This window comes from Arachis hypogaea, chromosome 12 (genome assembly GCF_003086295.3).
Source record: "Arachis hypogaea cultivar Tifrunner chromosome 12, arahy.Tifrunner.gnm2.J5K5, whole genome shotgun sequence".
Classification (NCBI taxonomy): Eukaryota; Viridiplantae; Streptophyta; class Magnoliopsida; order Fabales; family Fabaceae; genus Arachis; species Arachis hypogaea.
In genome coordinates, this window is record NC_092047.1 from 66,785,706 (window position 1) to 66,808,331 (window position 22,626).

The 22,626-nt window shown below is 39.2% G+C and overlaps 2 non-coding genes across 2 annotated transcripts; one reads left to right on the forward strand and one right to left on the reverse strand.

Annotated features, from left to right (window-relative positions):
- Positions 1–223: 223 nt before the first annotated feature.
- Positions 224–330, forward strand: LOC112731678 (small nucleolar RNA R71). The gene has a single exon (XR_003167446.1). It is a non-coding gene; the product is annotated as a small nucleolar RNA R71 (small nucleolar RNA).
- Positions 331–21,964: 21,634 nt separating this feature from the next.
- Positions 21,965–22,071, reverse strand: LOC112731115 (small nucleolar RNA R71). Its single transcript, XR_003166907.1, has one exon. It is a non-coding gene; the product is annotated as a small nucleolar RNA R71 (small nucleolar RNA).
- Positions 22,072–22,626: the final 555 nt, after the last annotated feature.

Sequence of the window (22,626 nt, forward strand, 5' to 3'; positions counted from 1 at the left end):
TTGGGCCAGCAGTGCATCTACATTGTTTAGCTCCATCACTCCCCTAGTGTTGCCTCTTTCCGAGGCATAGAAGTAGTCATTCTCTGCTACAGTCTCAATAACATCTATGGCCTCCTCAATGGTCTTCATCTTGTTCAGAGATCTCCCGGATGAATGGTCTACTGCCTTCTTTGATTCATAAGAAAGGCCTTCATAGAAAATGTGTAGCTGCACCTATTCATTGAACATATCTGGTGGACACCTTCTTGTCAGGTCCTTAAACCTCTCCCATGCTTCATATAGAGTCTCACCATCTTGCTGCCTGAAGGTTTGCACCTCAGCTCTCAGCCTGTTGATCCGTTGAGGAGGATAGAATCTTACCAAGAATTTGTTCACCACATCTTCCCAGGTTGCTAAACTCTCCTTTGGGAAGGATTTCAGCCATTTAGATGCCTTGTCCTTGAGTGAGAAAGGGAACAGAAGTAGTCTATAGGTGTCATGATGAACACCATTAGACTTCACAGTATCACATATCCTCAGGAAGGTGGTTAGATGTTGATTGGGGTCTTCTTGGACACCTCCTTCGAATGAACAATTGTTCTGAACAAGGGTGATGAGCTGTGGCTTTAGTTCAAAGTTATTGGCATGTATGGTTGGCCTTTGGATGCTGCTTCTGTAATTTCCTGGGTTTGGGTTGATGTAAGAACCCAGAACCCTTCTCTCTTGCCCTTCCTGATGTGCTGGACCTTCTCGGCCATGGTTGTGAGCTTCTTCTTCATGATGGTTTTCCATGTTCTCATCCATATCTGGTTCAAAGTACTCCTCCTCTTCCTCAGCACCGACTACTCTCTTTCCTCTTGCTTCCCTCCTTAATCTAAGGAAGGTCCTCTCAGGTTCAGAATTAAATGAAGTTGAAGTCCCGCTTCTTCTCCCTGTCATACAACCAACAAGGCACAAGCAAGGAAATAGATGCAGAAAGTAATTTCTACAGAAATATTGTTAGTGTAAGTGATGCAATATATCAAACAGTTAGTGGGTTAGTAGACTGAATTGTAAACAACTGAAAAAATGGGTAGGGGAAAGGGAAGAAAATAACTGAATAGAAAGTAAATTACTCAAATGAACTTAAATCAAACAAAAGAAAAAAAATGCTCAATCTAGTTATCCTCCAATTTAATCATTGTTGATACAAAATCAATCCCCGGCAACGGCGCCATAAACTTGATGTACGAAAACTTGTCTCTCAACAATTTTCCTTCGGCAAGCATACCGAATTGTCGTCAAGTAAAAACTCACAATAGAGTGAGGTCGAATCTGATGAGCGGATAATTTATACGCTTTTTGGCATTATTTTTAGTATGTTTTTAGTAAGATCTAGTTACTTTTAGGGATATTTTTTTTAGTTTTTATGTTAAATTCACATTTCTGGACTTTATTATGAGTTTGTGTGTTTTTCTGTGATTTCAGGTATTTTCTGGCTGAAATTGAGGGACTTGAGCAAAAATCAGATTTAGAGGTTGAAGAAGGACTGCTGATGCTATTGGATTCTGACCTACCTGCACTCAAAGTGGATTTTCTGGAGCTACAGAACTCAAAATGGCACGCTTTTAATTGCATTGGAAAGTAGACATCCAGGGCTTTCCAGCAATATATAATAGTTTAGAGTTTAGATGACCCAAAAGGGCGTTGAACGCCAGTTCTACGCTGCAGTCTGGAGTTAAACGCCAGAAACACGTCACGAACCAGAGTTAAACGCCAAAACACGTTACAAACTGGCGTTCAACTCCAAGAATGACCTCTACACGTGTAAAATTCAAGCTCACCCAAGCACACACCAAGTGGGCCCCGGAAGTAGATTTATGCATCAATTACTTACTTCTGTAAACCCTAGTAGCTAGTTTAGCATAAATAGGACTTTTTACTATTGTATTAGACATCCTGGATTGTATTTTTGATCCTGTGATCACGTTTGGGGGCTGGCCATTCGGCCATGCCTGGACCTTCATCACTTATGTATTTTCAAACGGTAGAGTTTCTACACTCCATAGATTAAGGTGTGGAGCTCTGCTGTTCCTCATGAATTAATGCAAAGTACTACTGTTTCTTTATTCAATTCAACTTATTCCACTTCTAAGATATTCATTCACACTTCAATATGAATGTGATGATCGTGACAAAGTCATCATCATTCCCCTATAAACGCGTGCCTGACAACCACTTCCGTTCTACCTTCGATTGAATGGATATCTCTTGGATGTCTAATACAGGGGACCGAGTCCGAGTTATTAGCGTCTTCGTGGTATAAGTTAGAACCCATGGATGGCCATTCTTGAGATCCAGAAAGTCTAAACCTTGTCTGTGGTATTCCGAGTAGGATCTGGAAAGGGATGGCTGTGACGAGCTTCAAACTCGCGAGTGCTGGGCGTAGTGACAGACGCAAAAAGAGGGTGAATCCTATTCCAGTATGATCGAGAACCTCAGATGATTAGCCGTGCCGTGACAGAGCATTTGGACCTTTTTCACAAGAGGATGGGATGTAGCCATTGACAACGGTGATGCCCTTACAGAAAGCTTGCCATGGAAAGGAGTAGGATTGATTGGATGAAGACAGCAGGAAAGTAGAGGTTCAGAGGAACGAAAGCATCTCTATATGCTTATCTGAAAGTCTCACCAATGATATACATAAGTATTTTTATCTTTATTTTCTATCTACTTATTATTTATTTTCGAAAACTCCATAATCAATTATTATCCGCCTGACTGAGATTTACAAGATGACCATAGCTTGCTTCATACCAACAATCTCCATGGGATCGACCCTTACTCACGTAAGGTTTATTACTTGGACGACCCAGTGCACTTGCTGGTTAGTTGTATCGAAGTTGTGAATGAAAAACAATTTATTAAGATGTGCGTACAGAGTTTTTGGCGCCGTTGCCTGAGATCACAATTTCGTGCACCAAGTTTTTGGCGCCGTTGCCGGGGATTGTTCGAGTTTGGACAACTGACGGTTCATCTTGTTGCTCAGATTAGGTAATTTTATTTTTGTTTTATTTTCAAAAATTTTTCAAAAAATCTTTCAAAAATTTCTCATCTGTTTTCGAAAAAAAATTTTAAAAATTATTTTCAAAAATTTTATTATGTTCTTCAGAATTTTTAAGAATGAATTCTAGTGTTTCATGATGATTTGTTGAATCATGGCTAGCTGTAAGCCATGTCTAATCTTTTGGACTAGGGTTTCAACTTATCATCACAAGAGCTTGTTGATTTTCACACACTTAGTTGCTCTATACATGGAAAGTATCAATATCTTCTAAAGCTTGGCTGGCTAGTAAGCCATGCCTAACCCTCAGATTGGAGCTTTAGATTAAGAGTATACGATTCCTGGAATTCATATTAAAAATTTTGGAATCCTTATTTTTCTTTTTCAAATAATTTTTGAAAAAATCCAAAAAAATTAATAAAATCATAAAAATAAAAAATATTTTGTATTTCTTGTTTGAGTCTTGAGTCAGATTTTAAGTTTGGTGTCAATTGCATGTTCATCTTGCATTTTTTCGAAAAAAATCATGCATTCATGGTGTTCTTCATGATCTTCAAGTTGTTCTTGGTAAGTCTTCTTGTTTGATCTTGATGTTTTCTTGTTTTGTGTCTTTTCTTGTTTTTCATATGCATTTTTGCATTCATAGTGTCTGAACATAAAAGATTTCTAAGTTTGGTGTCTTGCATGTTTTCTTTGCATTGAAAATTTTTCAAAAATATGTTCTTGATGTTCATCATGATCTTCAAAGTGTTCTTGGTATTCATCTTGACATTCATAGCATTCTTGCATGCATTCATTGTTTTGATCTAAAAATTTTCATGCATTGCATTATTTTCATGTTTTTCTCTCTCATCATAAAAATTCAAAAATAAAAAAAATATCTTTTCCCTTTTTCTTCTCATAATTTCGAAAATTTGGATTGACTTTTTTAAAAATTTTTAAAATCTAGTTGTTTTTATGAGTCAAATCAAATTTTCAATTTAAAAATCTTATCTTTTTCAAAAATCAAATCTTTTTCATTTTTCTTAATTAATTTCAAAAATTATAAAAATATTTTTCAAAAATCTTTTTCTTATTTTATCTCATAATTTTCGAAAATAGTATCAACAATTAATGTCTTGATTCAAAAATTTCAAGTTTATTACTTACTTGTTAAGAAAGATTCAAACTTTAAGTTCTAGAATCATATTTTGTGATTTCTTGTGAATCAAGTCATTAATTGTGATTTTAAAAATCAAATCTTTTTCAAAACTAATTTCAATCATATCTTTTCAAAAAATATCTTTCTATCTTATCTTTTTCAAAATCATATCTTTTTCAAAAAAATTTGATTTTAAAATATCTTTTCTAACTTCCTATCTTCTTATCTTTTCAAAATTGATTTTCAAAATTTGTTTCAACTAACTAACTAACTTTTTGTTTGTTTCTTATCTTTTTCAAAACTACCTAACTAACTCTCTCTCTCTCTCTAATTTTCGAAAATATCTCCCTCTTTTTCAAAAATTCTTTTTAATTAACTAATTGTTTCAAAATTCAATTTTAATTTATTTCTTCTTTTAATTTTCGAAAATCACTAACCATTTTTCAAAAATAATTTTCGAAAATCCTTCTCTCTCATCTCCTTCTATTTATTTATTCATCTACTAACATCCCTCCCTCACTCACCAAAAATCCGAACCCCCTCTCTCTCTCTGAGTTCAGATTTTTTCTTCTTCTTTTCTTCTACTCACACAGGGATCTCTATATACTGTGGTAAAAAGGATCCCTATTATTATTTTTCTGTTCCCTCTTTTTCATATGAGCAGGAGCAAGGACAAGAATATTCTTGTTGAAGCAGATCCAAAACCTGAAAGGACCCTGGAGAGGAAACTAAAAGAAGCTAAATTACAATAAGCCAGCAAGCACCTGTCAGGAATTTTCGAACAAGAAGAGGAGATGGCAGCCGAAAATAATAATAATGCAAGGAGGATGCTTGGTGACTTTACTGCACCTAATTCCAATTTACATGGAAGAAGCATCTCCATCCCTACCATTGGAGCAAACAATTTTGAGCTGAAACCTCAATTAGTTTCTCTAATGCAACAAAACTGCAAGTTTCATGGACTTTCATCTGAATATCCTTTTCAGTTCTTAACTGAATTCTTGCAGATCTGTGATACTGTTAAGACTAATGGAGTAAATCCTGAAGTCTACAGGCTCATGCTTTTCCCTTTTGCTGTAAGAGACAGAGCTAGAGTGTGGTTGGACTCTCAACCCAAAGATAGCCTGAACTCTTGGGATAAGCTGGTCACGACTTTCTTAGCCAAGTTCTTTCCTCCTCAAAAGCTGAGCAAGCTTAGAGTGGATGTTCAAACCTTCAGACAGAAAGAAGGTGAATCCCTCTATGAAGCTTGGGAGAGATACAAGCAACTGACCAAAAAGTGTCCTTCTGAATGGACCATCCTGGATATATTCTATGATGGTCTGTCTGAATTAGCTAAGATGTCAATGGATACTTCTGCAGGTGGATCCATTCACCTAAAGAAAACGCCTGCAGAAGCTCAAGAACTCATTGATATGGTTGCTAATAACCAGTTCATGTACACTTCTGAGAGGAATCCTGTGAGTAATGGGACGCCTCAGAAGAAGGGAGTTCTTGAAATCGATACTTTGAATGCTATATTGGCTCAGAATAAAATATTGACTCAGCAAGTCAATATGATTTCTTAGAGTCTGAATAGAATGCAAGCTGCATCCAACAGTACTCAAGAGGCATCTTCTGAAGAAGAGGCCTATGATCCTGAGAACCTTGCAATAGCAGAGGTAAATTACTTAGGTGAACCTTATGGAAACAGCTATAACTCATCATGGAAAAATCATCCAAATTTCTCATGGAAGGATCAACAAAAGCCTCAACAAGGCTTTAATAATGGTGGAAGAAACAGGTTTAGCAATAGCAAGCCTTTTCCATCATCCACTCAGCAACAGACAGAGAACTCTGAACAAAATACTTCTAATTTAGCAAACTTAGTCTTTGATCTATCTAAGGCCACTGTAAGTTTCATGAATGAAACAAGGTCCTCCATTAGAAATTTGGAAGCACAAGTGGGCCAGCTGAGTAAGAAGATCACTGAAACTCCTCCTAGTGCTCTCGCAAGTAATACAGAAGAAAATCCAAAAGGAGAGTGCAAGGCCATTGATATAACCATCATGGCCGAATCCAAGGAAGAAGGGGAGGACGTGAATCCCAAGGAGGAAGACCTCCTGGGACGTCCAGTGATCAATAAGGAGTTTCCTTCTGAGGAACCAAAGGAATCTGAGACTCATCTAGAGACCATAGAGATTCCATTGAACCTCCTTACGCCCTTCATGAGCTCTAATGAGTATTCTTCTTCTGAAGAGAATGAAGATGTTACTGAGGAGCAAGTTACCAAGTACCTTGGTGCAATCATGAAGCTGAATGCCAAATTATTTGGTATTGAGACTTGGGAAGATGAACCTCCCTTGTTCACCAATGAACTGAGTGATCTGGATCAACTGACATTGCCTCAGAAGAAACAGGATCCTGGAAAATTCCTAATACCGTGTACCATAGGCACCATGACCTTTGAGAAGGCTCTGTGTGACCTTGGGTCAGGAATAAACCTCATGCCCCTCTCTATAATAGAGAAACTGGGAATCTTTGGGGTGCAAGCTGCTAAAATCTCATTAGAGATGGCAGACAATTCAAGAAAACAGGCTTATGGACAAGTAGAGGACGTGTTAGTAAAGGTTGAAGGCCTTTACATCCCTGCTGATTTCATAGTCCTAGATACTGGGAAGGATGAGGATGAATCCATCATCCTTGGAAGACCCTTCCTAGCCACAGCAAGAGCTGTGATTGATGTTAACAGAGGTGAACTAGTTCATCAATTGAATGAGGACTCCCTTGAGTTTAAAACTCAAGGACATCCTTCTGTAAACATGGAAAAGAGGCACAGTAAGCTTCTCTCAAAACAGAGTCAACCAGAGCCTCCACAGTCAAACTCTAAGTTTGGTGTTGGGAGGCCACAACCAAACTCTAAGTTTGGTGTTGAATTCCCATATCCAAACTCTAAGTTTGGTGTTGGGGAGTCTCAACAATACTCTGAACATCTGTGAGGCTCCATGAGAACCTACTGTCAAGCTATTGACATTAAAGAAGCGCTTGTTGGGAGGCAACCCAATTTTTATTTATCTAATTTTAATTTATTTTTATTGTTATTTCATGTTTTATTAGGTTCATGATCATGTGGAGTCACAAAATAAATATAAAAATTGAAAACGGAATCAAAAACAGCAGAAGAAAAATCACACCCTGGAGGAGGAACTTACTGGCGTTTAAACGCCAGTAAGGAGCATCTGTTTGGCGTTCAATGCCAGAACAGAGCATATTTTTGGCGTTGAACGCCAGAAACAAGCAGCATCCTGGCATTCAGACGCCAGAAATGCACAGTGAGGAAAGCTGGCACTGAACGCCAGAAGCAAGCATCTGGCTGGCGTTCAACGCCAGAAATATGCTGCATCTGGGCGCTGAACGCCCAGAACAAGCATCAATTCGGCGTTTAAACGCCAGAATTGTATGCAAAGGCGTTTTACATGCCTAATGGGTGCAGGGATGTAAATCCTTGACACCTCAGGATCTGTGAATCTCACAGGATCCCCACCCACCTCACTCTCTCTCTTTCCATTCATGGTCATCCCTTCTGTTTTCCATTCACCACTCACATCCATATATACATCCCTCCATCTCCTCCATATCTTCTTCTTCTTCTTCTATTCTTTCTTATTTTGCTCGAGGGCGAGCAACATTCTAAGTTTGGTGTGGTAAAAGTATATGCTTTTTGTTTTTCCATTACCATTGATGGCACCTAAGACCGAAGAAACCTCTAGAAAAGGGGAAGGGAAGACAAAGGCTTCCACCTCCGAGTCATGGGAGATGGAAAGATTCATCTCAAGGGTCTATAGCTCAGTGGTAGAACATGTGGCTGCAAATCAAGAAATCCCTGAGATACCTCAAATGCATCTTCCTCCATAAAACTATTGGGAGCAAATCAACACCTCCCTAGGAGAATTAAGTTCCAACATGGGACAACTAAGGGTGGAACATCAAGAGCACTCCATCATCCTTCATGAAATTAGAGAAGATCAAAGAGCAATGAGAGAGGAGCAACAAAGACAAGGAAGAGACATAGAAGAGCTCAAGGACATCATTGGTTCCTCAAGAAGGAAACGCCACCATCACTAAGGTGGACTCATTCCTTGTTCTTACATTCTCTGTTTTTCGCTTTCTTTATGTTAAGTGCTTATCCATGTTTGTGTCTTATTACATGATCATTAGTATTTAGTAACTTTGTCTTAAAGTTATGAATGTCCTATGAATCCATCACCTCTCTTAAATGAAAAATGTTTTAATTCAAAAGAACAAGAAGTACATGAGTTTCGAATTTATCCTTGAACTTAGTTTAATTATATTGATGTGGTGACAATGCTTCTTGTTTTCTGAATGAATGCTTGAACAGTGCATATGTCTTTTGAAGTTGTTGTTCATGAATGTTAAATATGTTGGCTCTTGAAAGAATGATGAACAGGAGAAATGTTATTTGATAATCTGAAAAATCTGAAAAATCATAAAAATGATTCTTGAAGCAAGAAAAAGCAATCAATACAAAGCTTGCAGAAAAAAATAGGCGAAAAAAATATAAAAAGAAAAAGCAAGCAGAAAAAGCCAAAAGCTCTTAAAACCAATAGGCAAGAGCAAAAAGCCAATAACCCTTAAAACCAAAAGGCAAGGGTAAATAAAAAGGATCCCAAGGCTTTGAGCATCAGTGGATAGGAGGGCCTAAAGGAATAAAATCCTGGCCTAAGCGGCTAAACCAAGCTGTCCCTAACCATGTGCTTGTGGCGTGAAGGTGTCAAGTGAAAACTTGAGACTGAGCGGTTAAAGTCAAGGTCCAAAGCAAAAGAAGAGTGTGCTTAAGAACCCTGGATACCTCTAATTGGGGACTTTAGCAAAGCTAAGTCACAATTTGAAAAGGTTCACCCAATTATGTGTCTGTGGCATTTATGTATCCGGTGGTAATACTGGAAAACAAAGTGCTTAGGGCCACGGCCAAGACTCATAAAGTAGCTGTGTTCAAGAATCAACATACTGAACTAGGAGAATCAATAACACTATCTGAACTCTGAGTTCCTATAGATGCCAATCATTCTGGACTTCAATGGATAAAGTGAGATGCCAAAACTATTCAAGAGGCAAAAAGCTACAAGTCCCGCTCATCTGATTGGAGCTATGTTTCATTGATAGTTTGGAATTTATAGTATATTCTCTTCTTTTTATCCTATTTGATTTTCAGTTGCTTGGAGACAAGCAACAATTTAAGTTTGGTGTTGTGATGAGCGGATAATTTATACGCTTTTTGGCATTGTTTTTAGTATATTTTTAGTAAGATCTAGTTACTTTTAGGGATGTTTTTATTAGCTTTTATGTTAAATTCACATTTCTGGACTTTACTATGAGTTTTTGTATTTTTCTGTGATTTCAGGTATTTTCTGGCTGAAATTGAGGGACTTGAGCAAAAATCAGATTTAGAGGTTGAAGAAAGACTGCTGATGTTGTTGGATTCTGACCTCCCTGCACTAAAAGTGAATTTTCTGGAGCTACAGAAATCAAAATGGCGTGCTTCTAATTGCGTTGGAAAGTAGACATCCAGGGCTTTCTAGTAATATATCATAGTCCATACTTTAGCCGAGTTTTTACGACGCAAAAGGGCGTTGAACGCCAGTTCTACGCTGCAGTCCGGAGTTAAACACCAGAAACACGTCACGAACCAGAGTTGAACGCCAAAAACAAATTACAAATTGGCGTTCAACTCCAAGAATGACCTCTACACGTGTAAACTTCAAGCTCAGCCCAAGCACACACCAAGTGGGCCCCGGAAGTGGATTTATGCATCAATTACTTACTTCTATAAACCCTAGTAGCTAGTTTAGTATAAATAGGACTTTTTACTATTGTATTAGACATCCTGGATTGTATTTTTGATCCTGTGATCACGTTTAGGGGCTGGCCATTTGGCCATGCCTGGACCTTCATCACTTATGTATTTTCAAACGGTAGAATTTCTACACTCCATAGATTAAGGTGTGGAGCTCTGCTGTTCCTCATGAATTAATATAAAGTACTACTGTTTCTTTATTCAATTCAACTTATTCCGCTTCTAAGATATTCATTCGCACTTCAATATGAATGTGATGATCATGACAAAGTCATCATGATTCCCCTATGAACGTGTGCCTGACAACCACTTCCGTTCTACCTTCGATTGAATGGATATCTCTTGGATGTATAATACAGGGGACCGAGTCCGAGTTATTAGCGTCTTCGTGGTATAAGTTAGAACCCATGGATGACCATTCCTGAGATCCGGAAAGTCTAAACCTTGTCTGTGGTATTCCGAGTAAGATCTGGGAAGGGATGGCTGTGACGAGCTTCAAACTCGCGAGTGCTGGGCGTAGTGACAGACGCAAAAGGAGGGTGAATCCTATTCCAGTATGATCGAGAACCTCAGATGATTAGCCGTGCCGTGACAGAGCATTTGGACCTTTTTCACAAGAGGATGGGATGTAGCCATTGACAACGGTGATGCCCTTACAGAAAGCTTACCATGGAAAGGAGTAGGATTGATTGGATGAAGACAGCAGGAAAGCAGAGGTTCAGAGGAACGAAAGCATCTCTATATGCTTATCTGAAAGTCTCACCAATGATATACATAAGTATTTTTATCTTTATTTTATATCTACTTATTATTTATTTTCGAAAACTCCATATTCAATTATTATCCGCCTGACTGAGATTTACATGATGACCATAGCTTGCTTCATACCAACAATCTCCGTGGGATCGACCCTTACTCACGTAAGGTTTATTACTTGGACGACCCAGTGCACTTGCTGGTTAGTTGTATCGAAGTTGTGAATGAAAAATGATTTATTAAGACGTGCGTACAGAGTTTTTGGCGCTGTTGCTTTAGATCACAATTTCGTGCACCAGAATCCCACAGGGATTGATTGGTCAAGCAACTTTAATTAGAGGAATGTTCTAGTTGAGCGAAGCAGAATTTGGTTTGAGAGTTGCAGGAAATTAAATGGCGGGAAAGTAAATAGCATAAAATGTAATGCTGAAAGTAAAGAGCTGAAAATAAATGACGAAAAGTAAATTGCAGAATCTTAAATGGGAATGGGGAAGATGCTCATAAAAGTAAATTGCAGAAATTAAAGAGAATGGGTAAGATCAGAAATGGGGAATTCATTGGGTCTAGGAGATGTTGCATTCTTCGGATCGAGTTCATTTTCATTTCTTCCTCAATCAATGCGTTCATTGATCTCCTTGGCAATCTTAAGTGATCGAATTACAATTCCTTGTAATTCAATCTCTCAAATCTTGATCAATAGCCAATTCCTTGGTCAATTGCTCATGAGAAGAGATGAAGTATGGTCACTGATTATACCACATGTATTCCCAAATCAAGTGTTGGTAGAATTATAGTCACCATATTCTTCCAACCGCAATTTGGTCCAACATGAGAAAGCATTTCTAGCATGATCTCTTCATTCCTCTTCCAAGGTTCAGAAGAGATCCAAGTATGAATAGCTTCTTTTCCAACATGAGTTTATGATCACTGGGTAGCTTTCATTCTCGCCTAAGTATGCATATTTGAGAGTGGGTGGCAGTGCCTTGAGTTCAAGTTTTGGTGCTTCTAACTTTTCATTCTCTTCCTTTGGTTCACCTTGTATATGGATTTCTGCTATTGCGGCCTCTTCACTAGACGTTGATTCCTCCTCTGTCAACCTTTCAGGTTCTTCTTCTTCAAAGCTCTCTTGCTCTGCATCTTCCAGTGAGTCCAACCTCATACATTCTCCCAATTGTTCTGGTGGGTAACTCATGGCTTTGAACACATTGAATGTCATCTTTTCATTGTGTAATCTCAGGGTGAGGTCACCTTTTTGGACATTAATGACAGCTCCAGCAGTAGCTAAGAATGGTCTTCCCAGGATGATGGAGGCCTTGGCTTCCTCCTGCATGTCCAACACCACAAAGTCTGCTGGGAAGATGAAATTCCCCACCTTCACCAGCAAATCTTCTACTACACCATGAGAGAACTTGAACGATCGGTCTGCCAGTTTTAGGGTCATTTTTGTTGGCTTAGCCTCCTCGATCTTCATTTTTCTCATCATAGCTACTGACATCAGATTTATGCTGGCTCCTAGGTCACATAGAGCTTATCTCCCCTATAATACAAGGGATCTGGAAGCTCCCAGGATCCTTCAATTTCTGGGGTAGTTCATGTTGAATGATAGCACTACATTCTTCGGTTAGTATCACATTTTCGTTGCTCTTCCAACTTCTCTTCTTAGTCATCAATTTCTTCAAGAACTTGGCCTAGAGCGGCATTTGCTCTATTGCTTCAGCAAAGGGTATGTTAATCTGTAATTTCTTGAAGATTTCTAAAAATCTGGAGAACTGGCTGTCATCCCCCCTTCTTCTTCAGTTGTTGAGGATATGGGACTTTGGAAACATATGGCTTCAGCTCTCCTTCCTTTTTTTGTGAGTTGGAGGTGGGGACTTGAACTTCATCTTGTTCCTCCTTCTTTCCAACTGAATCTTTCTCTTGTGGTTGCTTGGGAGTCTCCTTCAATTCCTTTCCACTTCTGAGGGTGATAGCCTGACACTCCTCCCTTTGGTTTGAGTCAGTATCGCTGCGAGGGTTGTGGCTGGGAATTTGCTTGAATAGGTAGCCAATTTGTGTCTCAAGTTTCTTGATGGCAGCGTCTTGATTCTGCATATTGGACTGCGCTTCTTCTCGGAATGCCTTACTGTCTTGAATCTCCTTGCATATCCCTTCAAGTAGTTTCTCAATCCTTGAGAGTCTGTCATCAGATGATGGTGGGTTGGGATTGCAGTGATAAGAAGGGTTGTTTTGGTTTTGGTATGGATGTTGAGAGGTGTTGTTAGGGTGATGTTGATATGATCTTTGTGTGGAATTTTGGTGAGCTGCATGGTTGTTGGGGTTGTGATGTCTCTGATCTTGGCCTTGATCCTGTTGATTTCCCCACCCAAAGTCTGGGTGATTCCTCCAACCAGGGTTGTAGGTCTTGGAGTATGGGTCATGATTTTGCCTAGGTGAATTCCCAATGTAGTTGGCTTGCTCCTGACTACCCTCTGCTTCTTCATCCTCTCCTTCTTGGGTTGTTGATGAAGTGGTGATTGCTGCTACTTGGTTCTTCTCCATCTTCTTGGTGAGGTCAGCTAATTGCTTGGTAATGAGCTTGTTTTGGGCCAACAGTGCATCTACATTGCTTAGCTCCATCACTCCTCTAGTGTTGCCTCTTTCGGAGGCATAGAAGTAGTCATTCTCTGCTACAGTCTCAATAACATCTATGGCCTCCTCAATGGTCTTCTTCTTGTTCAAAGATCCCCCGGATGAATGGTCTACTGCCTTCTTTGATTCTTAAGAAAGGCCTTCATAGAAAATGTGTAGCTGCACCTATTCATTGAACATATCTGGTGGACACCTTCTTGTCAGGTCCTTAAACCTCTCCCATACTTCATATAGAGTCTCACCATCTTGCTGCCTGAAGGTTTGCACCTCAGTTCTCAGCCTATTGATCCGTTGAGGAGGATAGAATCTTGCCAAGAATTTGTTCACCACATCTTCCCAGGTTGCTAAACTCTCCTTTGGGAGGGATTCCAGCCATTTAGATGCCATGTCCTTGAGTGAGAAAAGGAACAAAAGTAGTCTATAGGTGTCAGGATGAACACCATTAGACTTCACAGTATCACATATCCTCAGGAAGGTGGTTAGATGTTGATTGGGGTCTTCTTGGACACCTCCTCTGAATGAACAATTGTTCTGAACAAGGGTGATGAGCTGTGGCTTTAGTTCAAAGTTGTTGGCATGTATGGTTGGCCTTTGGATGCTGCTTCCACAATTTCCTGGGTTTGGGTTGATGTAAGAACCCAGAACCCTTCTCTCTTGCCCTTCCTGATGTGCTGGACCTTCTCGGCCATGGTTGTGAGCTTCTTCTTCATGATGGTTTTCCATGTTCTCATCCATATCTGGTTCAAAGTACTCCTCTTCTTCCTCAGCACCGACTACTCTCTTTCCTCTTGCTTTCCTCCTTAATCTAAGGAAGGTCCTCTCAGACTCAGAATCAAATGAAGTTAAAGCCCCACTTCTTCTCCCTATCATACAACCAACAAGGCACAAGCAAGGAAATAGATGCATAAAGTAATTTCTACAGAAATACTGTTAGTGTGAGTGATGCAATATATCAAACAGTTAGTGGGTTAGTGGACTGAATTGTAAACAACTGAAAAAATGGGTAGGGGAAAGGGAAGAAAATAACTGAACAGAAAGTAAATTACTCAAATAAACTTAAATCAAACAAAAGAAAAAAAATGCTCAATCTAGTTATCCTCCAATTTAATCATTGTTGATACAAAATCAATCCCCGGCAACAGCGCCATAAACTTGATGCACGGAAACTTGTCTCTCAACAATTTCCCTTCGGCAAGTATACCGAATTGTCGTCAAGTAAAAACTCACAATAGAGTGAGGTCGAATTCCACAGGGATTGATTGGTCAAGCAACTTTAATTAGAGGAATGTTCTAGTTGAGCGAAGCAGAATTTGGTTTGAGAGTTGCAGGAAATTAAATGGCGGGAAAGTAAATAGCATAAAATGTAAATGCTAAAAGTAAAGAGCTGAAAATAAATGACGGAAAGTAAATTGCAGAATCTTAAATGGGAATGGGGAAGATGCTCATAAAAGTAAATTGCAGAAATTAAAGAGAATGGGTAAGATCAGAAATGGGGAATTCATTGGGTCTAGGAGATGTTGCATTCTCCGGATCGAGTTCATTTTCATCTCTTCCTCAATCAATGCGTTCATTGATCTCCTTGGCAATCTTAAGTGATCGAATTACAATGCCTTGTAATTCAATCTCTCAAATCTTTATCAATAGCCAATTCCTTGGTCAATTGCTCATGAGAAGAGATAAAGTATGGTCATTGATTATACCACATGCATTCCCAAATCAAGTGTTGGTAGAATTATAGTCACCATATTCTTCCAACCGTAATTTGGTCCAACATGAGAAAGCATTTCTAGCATGATCTCTTCATTCCTCTTCCAAGGTTCAGAAGAGATCCAAGTATGAATAGCTTCTTTTCCAAGATAACTACCCAATTGGATGAAGATTGAAAGCTTTCTAGTAAAATCAAGAGAAAAGATAGAAGAAGAATAATGAAAACTAATATTGATCCATCAAATTACAACAGAGCTCCCTATCCCAATGAAGGTGGGTTTAGTTGTTCATAGCTCTGGAAATGGAAAACAGAGATGGAAAATACATCATGAAAAGTAAACTAGAAGTGCATAGAAAGTAAAATTATACAGAGAGAAGTTCTCCAATTTCCAACTCCATCCAAAAGCTTCTCTTTAATTCAAAACTACCCCTATATATACTACTCTTCTGATCTTCTAGTTGGTTCTTCAACTCTTGGATATGGGCCTTTGGATCTTGAGTTTGAAGCAGTTATCCTCTTCAGTGGGCTTAGCTTTACTTGCAGAGAGAAAGTGTGAAGTAGGCAGGGTATTTAGCTCAGGACGTTAGTGGCGTTAACGTTAAGTGAGAGTGTGGATTCGAGAATGTTAGTGACAATCACCTTTTTCACTAACGTTCCTAACCCAGGGATGATCTACGTTAACTTCAACGTTAGTGGCACCAACGTGACCACTAACATTGCCTCTTGGTCCTTCGCACATGTTATTGGGACTCACCTTTTCCAATAACGTTGAGAGTCCTCCCTTCCCCTACGTTAGAGTCCACGTTAACTTAGTTAACGTGGCTCTTAATGTAGGCTTGCCAATCCTTCGAGAACGTTAGTGACACTTATCTTTGTCAATAATGTTCCAAGATGCCCCCTACTTCCCACGTTAGAATCTACGTTAACTACGTTAACGTGGCTTCTAACGTGGTGATGATAGCCATCTCCAACGTTAGTGACAAAGGTGAGTGTCACTAACGTTGGCTCATCATCCTTCCCTCCACTTTAGCTTCCACGTTAACTAAGTTAACGTGGGAGTTAACGTGGCTCATAGTGGCTCATTGTGGCTCATTCCAACGTTACTGACAATGGTGAGTGTCACTAACGTTGGGGATTGTTTGCTTTCTCTACGTTAGCTTCCACGTTAACATAGTTAACGTGGGAGTTAACGTAGCTCAAAGTGGCTTAGTCCAACGTTAGTGACAATGGTGAGTTTCACTAACGTTGGCCATTCTTTTGCTTCCCAACGTTAGAGTCCACGTTAACTAAGTTAACGTGGAGGCTAACGTGGCCAATATGAGCTTGGTCCAACGTTAGTGACAAAGGTGAGTGTCACTAACGTTGGCTCCACTTTCTTTCTTCCACGTTAGAGTTCACGTTAACTTAGTTAACGTGACTCTTAACGTGGGCAATGATGGCTTCGAGGACGTTATTAGCGATTACTTTTCTTATTAACGTTGCAAGCTAGCTTCCATTCCACGTTAGTGGTCACGTTAGTTAGACTAACGTGGTTGCTAACGTGGTTCTTTCTTGCTTCCTTTGTCCTGAAATTAAGCAATAAAGTGCATCAAAGTTCTAATCCACATCATGAGACATGCATCATCTAATTTGTCATATAATTCATGCATAATTCTCATGAAACCATGTAAAGTGCACCATGTTTGCTTGAATTAAGATGTAAGTGAAATTCTACCCAAAACTTGCTTATTTTTTAAGAAAATGCATGAAACTACCCTAAAACAGTAAAGAAAAGGTCAGTGAAACTGGCCAAAATGCCCCGGCATCAATGTGTCTGTAGTGGTCTTGTACCAAGAATCTGCTTGGATGAATAAGTTCTTAGGAGTGCTTCATCACTTGGTAACTTGGGTTAACTAACCCGGGATTATCAACTGAAAATCCACTATCAAGAGCAACCTTGCTACAGAACATTTAGTAACCCAAAGAGGTGCTGGACACCAAGGCCTCAAGGAAAGAAAATAACAAACCATGTGCCTGTGGTGTGCATGTATGGGGGAGAGAGACTTGAGGGAGTAAGTCCTTAGGGGTGTTTCAACACCTAGCACCTTGAACTAACTGGTTCGGGAGTGTTGGCTGAAAGCTTATTTTAAAAAGTTGCCCCATCACAGAACACTTAGCCTAAGGATGCAATGAACCTTGAAAAGACAAAGGGGTCAATAAATAAAAGTCTCAAAGGGTGCAATTAAGTAAGTATTCCAGGGCATGATAAAGGTCTGAAAGCCAGTAAAGGAATGAACCTAAGTTGCTATACATGAAACCCCATAAAACCAAGGACATGACTTCCACAATAATGATTCATTCCTCTTGTCATTTCATTTATCATTCTCATGTTCCAGTACTTGCTTAGGGACAAGCAAGCTTTAAGTTCGGTGTTGTGATGCCAGGGCATTTTAGCCAGTTGCACTGACCTTTTCTTTACTGTTTTAGGGTAGTTTCATGCATTTTCTTAGGAAATAAGCAAATTTTGGGTAGAATTTCACTTACATCTTGATTCAAGCAAACATTGTGAATTTTATATGATTTCATGAGAATTATGCATGAATTTAATGACAAATTGGATAATGCATGACTCATAACTTGGATTAGAGCTTTGATGCACTTTATTTGCTTGATTTCAGGACAAAGAAAGCAAGAAAAAGCCACGTTAGTCTAACTAACGTGACCACTAACGTGGAATGGGAGCTAGCTTGCAACGTTAATGAGAAAAGTGATCGCCAATAACGTCTTCGAAGCCATCATAGCCCACGTTAATTACCACGTTAACTACATTAACGTGGTAGTTAACGTGGAGGAAAAGGAAGCTCCAAGCATTAGTGGTAAAAGTGAGTGCCACTAACACTCCAAAAGTGCAATTGGCTACGTTAAGAGTCATGTTAACTCAGTTAACGTGAACTCTAACGTGGAAGAGGAAGACAATGCCAACGTTAGTGACACTCACCTTTGTCACTAACGTTGGAATAAGCCCATATTGGATACGTTAAGAGCCACGTTAACTTAGTTAACGTGAACTCTAACGTGGAAGGAGCAAGGATGAGCCAACGTTAGTGACACTCACCTTTGTCACTAACGTTGGAGATGGCAATCAACACCACGTTAGTGGTCACGTTAACGTGGGAAAGGTGTGTTTGGGAGCATTAGTGAAAAAGGTAGGTGTCACTAATGCTCTCGAAGATTTGGCAAGCCTACGATAAAGGTCACGTTAACTATACTAACGTGAACTCTAACGTAAGGAGAAAGGGGGTACTCTCAACGTTATTGGGAAAGGTAAACCCCAGTAACGTTTGCGAAGGGCCAAGAGGCATCGTTAGTGGTCACGTTAGTGCCACTAACGTTGAAGTTAATGTGGACCATTTTGGGTTAGGAACGTTAGTGAAAAAGGTGATTGTCACTAACGTTCTCGACCCCACATTTTCACTTAACGTTAACACCACTAATGCCCTAAGCTAAAGTCCATGCCTACTGCACACTTTCTTTGCAAGTGAAGCTGAGCCCACTAAAGATGATAACTGCTTCAACTCAAGATGCTAAGGCCCATATCCAAGACTTGGAGAGCCAACTAGAAGATCAGAAGAGTAGTATAAATAGGAATAGTTTTGAACTAGAAAAAAAAGCTTTTGGATTGAGAGGACTACTCTCTGTATAATTTTACTTTCTCTGCAACTTCTAGTTTTACTTTTCAGAATACATTCTCCATCTTTGTTTTCCATTCCCAGAGCCATGAACAACTAAACCCCTTTCATTGGGTTAGGGAGCTCTGTTATAATTTGATGGATCAATAATAGTTTTCATTACTCTTCTTCTTTCTTTTCTCTTGATTTTACTAGAAAGCTTTCAATCTTCATCCAATTGGGTAGTTGTCTTGGAAAAGAAGCTATTCATACTTGGATCTCTTCGGAACCTTGGAAGAGGAATGAAGGGATCATGCTAGAAATGCTTTCTCATGTTGGACCAAATTGGGGGTTGGGCGGATATGGTGACATATAATTCTCCCAATACTTTGATTTGGAAATACATGTGGTATAATCAGTGACCATACTTTATCTCTTCTCATGAGCAATTAGACCAAGGAATTGGCTATTGATCAAGATTTGAGATTGAATTACCAAGGAATTGGAATTCAATCACTTAAGATTGCCAAGGAGATCAATGAATGCATTGATTGAGGAAGAGATGAAAATGAACTTGATCCGGAGAATGCAATATCTCCTAAGCTCAATGAATTCCCCATTTCTGATCTTACCCATTGATAAACCACTATTTCATGGTTTATCTTGTGCTCAATTGAGTGGTTTTTACCAACTCTTTACCCACTTATTCATACTATTTGCATGGTTTTATATTTCCTTCCTAATTATGTGTTTTGATTGAAAACATGCTTCTTTGATCTTATATTTGCTTATTATTAATCCTCTCTTATTACCATTAGATGCCTTGATATGTGTGTTAAGAGTTTTCAGATATTATAAGGCAGGAATAGCTTGGAGGATGGAAAGGAAGCATGCAAAAGTGGAAGGAATGCAAGAAGTTGGAGAAATTGCTAAGCTGTCCAGCCTGACCTCTATGCACTCAAATGGCTATAACTTTAGCTAAAGAGGTCCAAACAACGCAGTTCTAGTTGCATTGGAAAGCTAACGTCCGGGGCTTCGATTTGATATATAATATGCTATAGTTCTTTTAAAGCTAGGTGACGCGACCGCGTGATCCATGCGGCCGCGTCGCAGTGACGGAAATCCAGCGTGGCAAAATTTAAAACTAGCGAATTCTGGACTATTTTTGACCCAGTTTGCGGCCCAGAAAACACAGATTAGAGGATATAAAGTGGGGGACTGCATCCATTCATAAGGAGGCTCTCATTTTTACAATTTTAGGAGTAGATGTAGTTTTTAGAGAGAGAGGTTCTCTCCTCTCTCTTAGGATTAGGATTTAGGATTTCTCTTAGTTTTAGGAGTGACTCTCAATCCCAGGTTCTTTATTTTTATTTACTTTCTCAATTTAATTTATGAATTCCCATGTTATGATTTGAACATTTTATTTAATATAATTTGAAGTATTTCAGATTTATGATTGCTCTCTTTAATTTATTAATGCCCTGTGTTTATCCAAGTTATTTTCATTCAAGTAGAATTTCTCCCCTTTTGGCTTTGGTTAAATAATTGGTGACTCTTGAGTTATCAAACTCATTGTTGATTGAAAATTATAATTCTTCAAGAATTAATTCATCCACTTAACTTACCTTCATAGTTAGAGGTTAATAAAGTGGGAGAAAAATCCAATTCTCATTACAATTGATAAGGATAACTGGGATAGGACCTCCAGTCTTCATACCTTGCCAAAAGTTTATTTTATTATTACTATCTTATTTTATTCTTTTTGTGCAACATACTGCTCCCTTACTTTCTAAAACCCCTAATTTACAAAACTCATAACCAATAATAAGAACATACCTCCCTGCAATTCCTTGAGAAGACGACCTGAGGTTTGAATACTCGGTTATCAATTTCAAAGGGGTTTGTTACTTGTGACAACTAAAACGTTTGTATGAAAGGACTTTTGAAGGTTTAGAAACTATACTTGCAACGAGGATTTATCCACAAATTTCTAGACTACGCAAAAGTTCTCTCATCACCCATTCTCTTTACTTTCTGCCATTTACTTTCATGCTAAATTCCCCATTCCCCATTTAAGATTCTGTAATTTACTTTCCGTCATTTATATTCAGCTTTTTATTTCCAGCATTTACATTTTCTGCCATTTACTTTCCCACCATTTAATTTCCTGCAATTCTCAAATTAAATTCTGCTTAGCTCAACTAGAACATTCCTCTAATTAAAGTTGATTGACCAATCAATCCCTGTGGGATTCGACCTCACTCTATTGTGAGTTTTTATTTGACGACAATTCGGTATATTTGCCGAGGGAAATTTGTTGAGAGACAAGTTTCCGTGCATCAAGTTTATGGCGCCGTTGCCGGGGATTGATTTTGCATCAACAATGATTAAATTGGTGGATAACTAGATTGAGCATTTTTTTTTTTGTTTGATTTCATTTAGGTAATTCACTTTCAGTTTAGCTGTTTTCTTCCTTTTCCCCTAACCTTTTCTTAGTTGTTTACAATTTAGTTCACTAACCCACTAACTGTTTGATATATTGCATCACTCACACTAACAGCATTTCTAACAAGAATACTCTCTGCATCTACCCCCTTCTTGCTTTTGCCTTATTGGTTGTATGACAGGTAGAAGAAGTGGAGCTTCAACTTCCTTTGATTCTGAACCTGAGAGGACCTTCCTTAGATTAAGGAGGGAAGCAAGAGGAAAGAGAGTAGTTGGTAAGGAGGAAGAAGAGGAGTATTTTGAACCAGACATGGATGAGAATATAGAGAACCATCATGAAGAAGAGGCTCACAACTATAGCAGAGAAGGCCCAGTGCATCATGCTGGGCAAGAGAGAAGAGTTCTGAGATCTTACATCAATCCAAACCCAGGAAACTGTGGAAGTAGCATCCAAAAGCCAACCATACATGCCAACAACTTTGAACTAAAGCCACAGCTCATCACCCTTGTTCAGAACAACTGTTTGTTCGGAGGAGGTGTCCAAGAAGACCCCAATCAACATCTAACCACCTTCCTGAGGATATATGATACTGTGAAGTCTAATGGTGTTCATCCTGACACCTATAGACTGCTTCTATTCCCCTTCTCACTCAAGGACAAGGCATCTAAATGGCTGGAATCCTTCCCGAAGGAGAGCTTAACAACCTGGGAAGATGTGGTGAACAAATTCTTGGCGAGATTCTATCCTCCTCAAAGAATCAACAGGTTGAGAGCTGAGGTTCAAACTTTCAGGCAACAAGATGGTGGGACTCTATATGAAGCATGGGAGAGGTTTAAGGATCTGACAAGAAGGTGCCCACCAGATATGTTCAATGAATGGGTGCAATTACACATTTTCTACGAAGGTCTTTCTTATGAATCAAAGAAGGCAGTAGACCACTCATCCGGGGGATCTCTGAACAAGAAAAAGACCATTGAAGAAGCCATAGATGTCATTGAGATTGTAGCTGAGAATGACTACTTCTATGCCTCTGAAAGGGGCAACACTAGAGGAGTAATGGAGCTAAACAATGTGGATGCACTGCTAGCCCAGAACAAGCTGATTACCAAGCAGCTGGCTGACCTTACCAAGAAGATGGAGAGGAACCAAGTAGCAGCAATCACCACCTCAACAGCAGCTCGAGAAGAAGTGAATGAAAAAGCAGAGGGTGATCAGGAACAAGCCAACTACATTGGAAATCCACCTAGGTAGAACCATGACCCATACTCCAAGACTTACAATCCTGGTTGGAGGAACCACCCAAACTTTGGGTGGGGAAATCAACAAGACCAAGGCCAATATCAGAGACGCCACAACCCCAATAACAATGCAGCTCACCAACATTCCACATAGAGATCATATCAACACCCACCTAACAACACACC